Source organism: Mastomys coucha, unplaced genomic scaffold (genome assembly GCF_008632895.1).
Source record: "Mastomys coucha isolate ucsf_1 unplaced genomic scaffold, UCSF_Mcou_1 pScaffold6, whole genome shotgun sequence".
Classification (NCBI taxonomy): Eukaryota; Metazoa; Chordata; class Mammalia; order Rodentia; family Muridae; genus Mastomys; species Mastomys coucha.
Genome location: NW_022196912.1, coordinates 7,028,044 through 7,036,226, shown reverse-complemented (window position 1 = coordinate 7,036,226; position 8,183 = coordinate 7,028,044). Strand labels below are relative to the sequence as shown.

The following is an 8,183-nucleotide window of genomic DNA, read 5'->3' as shown; positions in this document are numbered from 1 at the left end:
TCTTGCTTTTCCGGTGTGATGGTATGTCTAGGAGTTGCTATGGTGGGACAATTGGGTTCTGATTATGCCAAGTAACCTTGGTTTGTGTTGTTTATTTTCTTACACTTGCATTCCCCCCCGCCACCCCTCCCCCCCGCCATCTGGTTATTTCTATTGCTACCTGCTAAATCTGACTGAAGCCTGTCCTTTCTGTGATCCTGGTTGTATCAGAACTCCTTAGAGTCAAGCTGTCTCTGGGATCCTGTGATCCTGGGTTTGTTAGAGCACCTGGGAGTGCAGCAGTTTCCTCTGGGTGTTTTGGGACTGACTGCAGAGTTTGTGCCCAAGGCGTGTTCAGGGCACCAGCCCAGACAGACTGGAAGGAACCTGAGCCACTGGGCTGGTGGAGTTCCTGTGTGCCTGGGTCCTGCTGGTCCCAGTTACTCCTGGTGTTGGGACAGGTGTTGTGTCCTCCTCACCTCTGATCCTGGGCATGTTACAGCACCTGGGAGTGAAACTTCCTCTGAGTGTTGTGGGACTGGCTGCAGAGCTTGCTCCCAAGGTCTGCTCAGGGCACCAGCCCAGAGAGACTGGCCCAAGTAGAGAACTTCTAACCTTCCTAAAGTCGAGGCTCTGACTCCAGGGAACATTCAGATCATTATGATGGTGGCCTCATGGTAGGCTGGAATGGCCAGAGGCCAATCAGACCTACAGCACCTGGCAGTCACTGAGGAAGTTTTAACTAGGCATTAGGTGTGGGGTGGAGCACAGGCAATAAGAACCATGCCTGGGGGCCAGGTGGTGGTGGCACACGCCTTTAATCCCAGCACTTGACAAGCAGACGCAGGCAGATTTCTGAGTTCGAGGCCAGCCTGGTCTACAGAATGAGTTCCAGGACAGCCAGAGCTATACAGAAAAACCCTGTCTTGAAAAAACCAAAAAAAAAAAAAAAAAAAAAAAAAAAAAAAAAAAAGCCATGCCTGGACTGGGGTTCAAGGGCAGCCTTCCTTCATTCTTCATAAGTATGGGCCAGAGAGAACAGGGAGGAGTCAAATCCATTCCTGAAACCCTGTGGGGAATTTTAATCTGACAGCTCAAGTCAGAAGAGCAAGAGGAAGTGCTAACATTTAAGCTGGAGACAGGAGGTTGGAATTGAACTTGCACTATTGCTTGTTTTTTCCTTCTGCAAATCTGCACTGACCAGCTCCCTGCTCCTACTTGCTGAGGTGTTTCCCAGTGGGAATGAGCCACAGCTGCAGCCTGCTTCCTGACACTCACATGAGGAATTCATTGTGTGTGTGTGTGGGGGGGGGAAGAGCAGATCATTGTCGTATGTAAGATGTTGATGCTGAAGGCAATCAAGTGTGGGGCTCAGTGGAGGCCGAGAAGTCTCTCATTTGGTAAAGCTCTTGTTTTTTAAGCACAAGGAACTAAGTTAAATTTCCAGTATCCACATTAAAAAAGTGGACATAATAGCAAATGCTTATAACTCCAGAACTGGAGAGGAGACAAGAGGATCCCTAGAGCTCATTGGCCAAGCAGTCTAGCCCTGTTGGTGAAGTCCAGGCTAATGAAAGACCTTGTCTCAAATGAGGTAGGATGATACCAGAAATTAACCTCTGGTTCAGGCTTCCAAATTACATGCACACACATGAACATGAACACATACATACTACACACACACACACACACACACACACACACACACACACACAGAGACAGAGAGACAGAGACAGAGAGACAGAGAGAGACAGAGAGAGATGCATATGTCAAAAAACAAAGCCAATGTGATGATATATACTCAGAAAAGCCCTACAAGGGCTGGAGAGATGGCTCCATGAGTAAGAACACTTGCTGTTCTTAGAGAAGACTCCAGTTTGGTTCCCACACCCACATGGAGCATCCTCTTCTTGATTCTTTGGGCCCAAGCATACAGATGGTACACGTGTAGACACTCAGACATACACATAAAATAAATATAAATAAATCTTCTTTTCAAAAAGAAAGGAAGGAAATATCTCAGAGCCAGTTTTAGAGGCAGGGTAAGAGTTTGCCTGGGATGGTGGTCACAGGCCAATGAAGCATGAGCAGAATCAGAATGGCCGGTAGCTGAGCTGAGAGGCTAGAACTGATGATCTGGAATTCATGCGTTGCCTACAGTTGTATGGAGAACGGAGTCCAGGCATGCAAGGCTTAAGAAGGCCCTTCTTTATCTCACAGGCAAGGGCGGGAAAAGTCTGAAACCAAGGAGGGACCATGACGGCCTGGGCTGCTTTACAAAGACTGAGTCCAGTGGATCAATAGAGATTAGGTGTGAACATGATCTTCTCAGATATGGTTTGAAAAAGCCAGAGAAAGGAAAGCAACTAGATAGTTGCTCTGGAATCTAGGCATAGGGGCTGAACTCTAGCTCCTCCCCCACACCCTAGGCCGATAGACACTCTGATGGAGGAGTGTTGGGTGTGAGGGAGTAAGGGGCTAGGAAGAGTGGGGTAGGAGCAGTTGGAGAATGCATTCCAAGTTTCCTGCTGGGTGAGGCTCCAGAAGAGAGCATGAGAGCACAGAGAGAAGATGAACATGAACTTTCAAGGCTGAGTAGAGAGGCTCTGGAGCCCGAGAGGCACAAAACAGGCTGTTAAGTTTCCTGAAAAGGGAAGCATAGTCCTGGGGTGGACATCTCTCTGTCCCAGATGCCTCCTAATTGTCACCAATCAGTGAGTTGCTTAGTCAGAGGGAGTAGATGAGGTCTAGGGGTGAGGCCAAGTCCTGGCCCAGAACCTCAAGTCCCCATGCTTGCTGTTTATGTTGGCCTTGGGGTTGGGGCTTCTCTGCTCCTCTGCCTCCCCTCGGGAATGGTAGGGTTAATTACGTCTCATCCAGGCTGAGCTAAAAGCAAACATCCTCTAAGTCTAAGCTACATTTTACCTTTAGCCTCTAAGAATTCCAGATACATCTTACAAAGGGAGCCTGCTGTAATTGGCAGCGTTGGTTTTTTCTTCCTTAATAATACATAAAGTAGTAGTCTGCCTTACAGTGCTAGGGCCTTAGATGGGATGAACCACTGTAATTAATGGAGTAAGCTTTGCAAATCTCAACAGAGTGGACTATTACAAGGCCTGTGACAGCTTGCCTCCCACCAAAGGCGAGGCTCTGTCACCTGGCTTAATCTTCAGGACAAACAAATTAAAATGTATTATGGCACAATTCTAAAAGCAAGTGGGCCAAACCCTCCAGGGAAGCCAAATTACTTCGGAATGCTCCACTCAGCCCCTCCCATCCCACCCCCTGTCCACAGCCAGGGACTTGACAGGTCTTTAAGAGCAGAAAGGTTTCATTACACAGGGGCCTCCATTTGTTTCCTTCATGGATCTGAACTTCAGATATCTGTGAGAATTAAGATCTCTACATAAAACTATAAGTATATACACCGTACATACTAGAGCATATGATGAGTTCCTGTTTTCCAGGCTTGGGTTGGTGTGGCCCTCAGCAGTAGGCCATTTTCCCCTAGGTTAATCTTGCCTATTACACAACAGTTTTAATCACAGGTTGGAGAGCACATCTCTATTTGGCTAGAAGGTGATGCTGTTGTCTCCTCAGCTGTTGACTGGTGAAATGATCAAATGTTGACTGGTGTTACATCACCCACAAGGAACCTAGGTCGGAATCCGGTGGTTGATTGTTCGGGTAATATTAGAAGATGCAGTTTTGTGCTTACGTGCTTGCTTTGGACATCTAAGTATAATAAAATACATCTTGAGAGGTTGTGCTGGAATTCCAAACAGTGTCCCAAGAGGATATAAAAGGAAACCCACTACTCAGTGGGTAAAGGTCCCCGATGACAAACCTTGATCACCTAAATTCAATCTGTAAGATACACAAGGTCTAAGGAGAGAACTACCTACCAGAGAAGGCTGGGCCCTGTCCTCCCCACACATGCCAAGGAACACATATTCCCATGTACACAATGAACAATTCAAGTCATTTTCAAATTCAGAATAAAATAAAGAGAGATGGCCATTACTGTGGGGGAGAAAAAGAAGAAATTCAAAATTTAAAATGGTCCAGCCAGGGGTGAATCTTAGAGGGACCCTTTTGATGAGCCTTGAGGATGAACATAAATATGTAGACAAAATAAAATTTGGTCTGTGCCCGGGGTTTGACTTGAACAAGATGATGTTCATGTGACTGTGGCAAGTTGCACTGAAAAGCATCACACATGGAAATTAAGTCTGGAATACAAATGTTGGACGAGTGCTTTGGTTTCTACTTAGCACTACAGGAGCTGGTACTGTCCCTAAACACAACTGAGTTTCCTGTGCCCACTTCCCACTGGAATTTTGCCATGTGGGCAGTTTGAGCTCCTCCTGGGCATGGGTCACCACCAGAAGGTAGCCTATGACATGTTTCCCACTGGCATTATGACAGATGGTGGAAAGGGGCTGCTGGAATCTCTTTGGCCTGCACATCATGTATGACTTAAGAGAGTAGTCACAGCAAGCTTTGAACTTAACCTCTCTGGTCTCCAGCTGTAGTTGTCTCCTGATATTTATTGATGGTTGGAAATGACCAGTGAGTGTCCTTAGCTATAAGGAATGCTGGCTCCATTTAGGTCAGTGGAACAAATATTTAGTAAATCATTCCTGAATTGTTTTAATAACAGAATGCTTCCTCCCAAAGTATTGCGCTCACTGCAAATTTAATTTTATTAAATATATTTTTAGATGGAGAGTCCAATAAAATAGTCTGTCTAAGCCTGCCAGGATTCTATAGAGACTTGTTTTATGGGCAAAGCTGGCACTTAGGATTTCCACAGCTTGTGTTTAGCCAGTGTTAGCCCAGCTTCAGATTCATTAACGTGTAGCACTCTGTTTCTCCCCTTACTGTGTGGGATGTCCAGCTGCCTAGCTTGTCAGTGGCTGATCCATCTGTGTCCTCCAGCTTTGCAGAACCTAGGCCAGTGTCTTGTCTGCTCACTCCATGCCTGACTCAAGGGAATGCTTGGTGCAGACACTATATCGGTTGGAGCAAACAACTTAGGCAATGCCAAGAGCTATCTCAATCTTGACCAGATATGGGTTACAGGGCAGAGCTTTAAAATACCATTGCCCACACCACTGCCCTGAGCCCTGGGAGGAAAACCTGAGTTTGCCACCTAAACATGGCTGCTGGTTATTCTAAAAGCCTTGCAGGGTGCTTTTCCTCAGGGACAAGGCAAGCCAGGAAAGGCTTGTCCTGTTCAGGATAAACTCCTCCTACATTGTGGTGTTGTATGAGGTGATTCGGAAGAGAACTGCACCCAGGGGAAACCTCTGCAGACTGCTCTAGAAATCCAGCAACGGATGGATTTTAGAGTAGTTCCTTGGGGCTAGAGAACATGGCTCTCCTTGTATCCTTGTAATTCAGTTTAGAGGAGTGGGGAGGGAAGGATGGGAAACAGAGACAGAGACAGAGAGAGATCTCTTAGTCCTCCTACATACCTGGGAATATAGACACTGGGGTCTCAAATCTGTGTACTTGGGCTTGACAATATTTACATGGAAATTAGAGGTACAGGATTGCCAACTAGGAACCAAACTGGATTATTTTAAAGGCTTTATCTATTCATTTTCTTCAGACAAACAAATTTTAAGCCTTTTAAAGATGTTTAAAGATGTTCTAAGTTACATTTATTAACTTTCTTATTTTTTTTTTAATCATTCACCGTGTATTCTGCTTTCCTGAGAAGGAAGTGGTGGTCCTAGGAACTCTTTCTAGAATGAGGCTGTATATATGGAAACAAAGGAGAACACACACCACACACACACACACACACACACACACACACACACACACACACACACACGGCATACAAGCCCAAGTCAAAGGCCTAGTACTTGAAATAGCTGAGCCAAAAATATGTTCTTGTTCTTGTTCTTTTTAGATACTGTTCTGAACACTAATCTCTCTAATCTTCATAAAACTCTATGCATTAGACATTATTATGATTGTTAATTTTTTTAGACAGAAGACAGAGGTGCACAGAGGGTAAGTGACTTGTTGAAGATGACACAGTTGGATTCCAAGCCAGTGTGCCATTATGTTTCTGCTAAGAAAGTTTAAACCTGGTGAGAGCTAATCCCACAATTAGAGATGCAGCTGCTCTTCTTGGGCAGGATCTATATCACTTCTTGATGTTTATTCCCACTCACAAAATGCAGTAGTATTGTTTATTTGTGTCAACTCTTGACTTTTCTACTTCCTTGGACCATGACTTAGGTAGACTGTAGACTAGGAAAAAGACCAAGAACACAGAATCTGTCCATTAAAGATGCCTAGAGGGAGATGCTGTGAAGCAGGTGTGTCTGTCACCTTACTGATGCTGTCATACCTCTGCAGTAGCACACAGGAAGAAGGGATCATTGCAGAACTCACCCAAGGTTTCACAGCCCTCTGGTGGGTCTGTCCGTGCACCTGAACTCAGCTCTAAGATTGTAGATGATTGTTGAATGGAACTTCAGATATAGCTTAAACGGCAAGCATTTTGCCCACAGAGCATTTGGTCCACAGAGATGAGACTGGGGTACTTATGCTAGTCTGCAAAATCATGTACACATCCTTGAAATAGGAGATTAGAGAAGAGTTAGGCTCTGTGGCTTCAGCTTTAGCCCAGTGAGACCAGGAGCTTGCAATGTTCCGTGGGTGAAGACCCAGTGAGCAGCACCATTGCCTCCTCTGTCCTTGTCCCATGTCCACGTTCACTTCCACTTCCCACTGCGCTGTTGCTATGGACATGGGAGACACGGGCTAGCTAGAAACGGAATCCCAGAAATCAGGTTCTTCTCTTTCAGTTGATTCATTCTTCCAGGAATCAAAATCAAAATTTGCGGTAAAGTAAATGTCACATAAAATTTACTACTTATTCATTTTTAGGTGTAATTCATTGTCCGTTTAAGTACATTTCATACCACCATCCAGCCTCAGAACTCTTGACCTGCTGCTAATCTGTGACAACTCTGTGTTGTTACACAGCCACTCCCATGCTCTCCTCTGGCCTGCCACCCTCTCTTCTGTCTTCTGACTCCAGTGTCCTGACCACTCTGAGAACCTCAGCTAGGCGAATCACATGGAGTTTCTCCTTTTGTGACTAGCTAGTTCAGGTAGCTCGTTCCATCCTCTTCCCTTAGCTGTCTTCAGTTTGAGCACAGTTGAGGCTGGACTTGAGGAGACTGGAGGGACTGTTTGGATTTAGGGACTAAGGCTCAGGGAAAGAAACAAGTTCCCAGCTGCTTGCGAGGGTCCAGCGTTGTTGTTCACAACCTCCATGAAACTTAGTGTCTGCAGCTTAGTGTCTGCATCCCGGGGACATTGTGACTAGAGAGCTGCTGATGTAGTCTGGGTGAAGCAGCCATCAGGAGCTTTCTGTGAGCTTGGGGAATTGACACAGAGTGGACAGAACACACAGACTTGGTGTTAAGAGATGGGACCTGAGCAAGCTGTGGAGCTGGTCTCAGCCTTAGGTTTCTCATGTGTAAAACCCATGCTATTATGTGGTTGTATTGTGTATATATAAAGATGTAACATACATGGCAGTATTCACAGTGCTTGGCATGTGGTAGCTCCCAAGCAGTACAACGGAGTGATTTATAAATGGCCTCTCTTCATGCAGCATTTTCACATGCACAACAGGGCAGTGTGTTTTCTGCCCTTTACAGATAGCCCAGACGCATGCCCCCGCCCCCCCCCAACACATACACTTTTGCTTGCTTCCCACAGAAATGAGAAAGCACATGCATAGGTGGTAGGCAGTGGTTGATGTCTACTAATTTCCGCAGCTGAGAGCCAAAACAAAGGGGACTGAAGAGCTACTTTTGAAATGGAAAGGAACAGGTGTCATTAAACAAATCCTGATGTCATATGCACCTGCTTAAGGAAAGACCTGCATCCTGGGGACCCTGGGCTCTGCAGTCCAGCCCAGAGCTACCTCAGGGCTAAGCTGTGGCTGACTAAGGCTTTGCACCACCACCAGTATTAGAGATACAAACGTGGAGGCACACAGTGTATATCCCAAGTCCAAGCCCCTAGGGATGGAGTACAAAACCTGTTTTTAAATAAGCCCAGTAAGTCAGATGTAAGTTCAGGTTGAAAGATCTAGCTGCATCCTCCTCCACCAGCAACTTGCTGGTCTCTCTCCCCCCCCCAACCCCCACTATTCCAGCCAAAAC

General features: G+C 45.9%; 1 protein-coding gene and 1 long non-coding RNA gene across 2 annotated transcripts in view; both read left to right on the top strand.

Annotated features, from left to right (window-relative positions):
• The window catches only part of Prkce (protein kinase C epsilon), a 506,175-nt gene that overhangs the window by 145,599 nt on the left and 352,393 nt on the right, over window positions 1-8,183 (top strand). The gene's annotated exons all lie outside the window — the stretch shown is intronic.
• The window catches only part of LOC116080914, a 10,769-nt gene continuing 7,066 nt past the window's right edge, over window positions 4,481-8,183 (top strand). The window contains exon 1 of the long non-coding RNA XR_004114668.1: window positions 4,481-4,591. This is a non-coding gene — a long non-coding RNA (uncharacterized LOC116080914). The remainder of the gene's footprint in view (window positions 4,592-8,183) is intronic.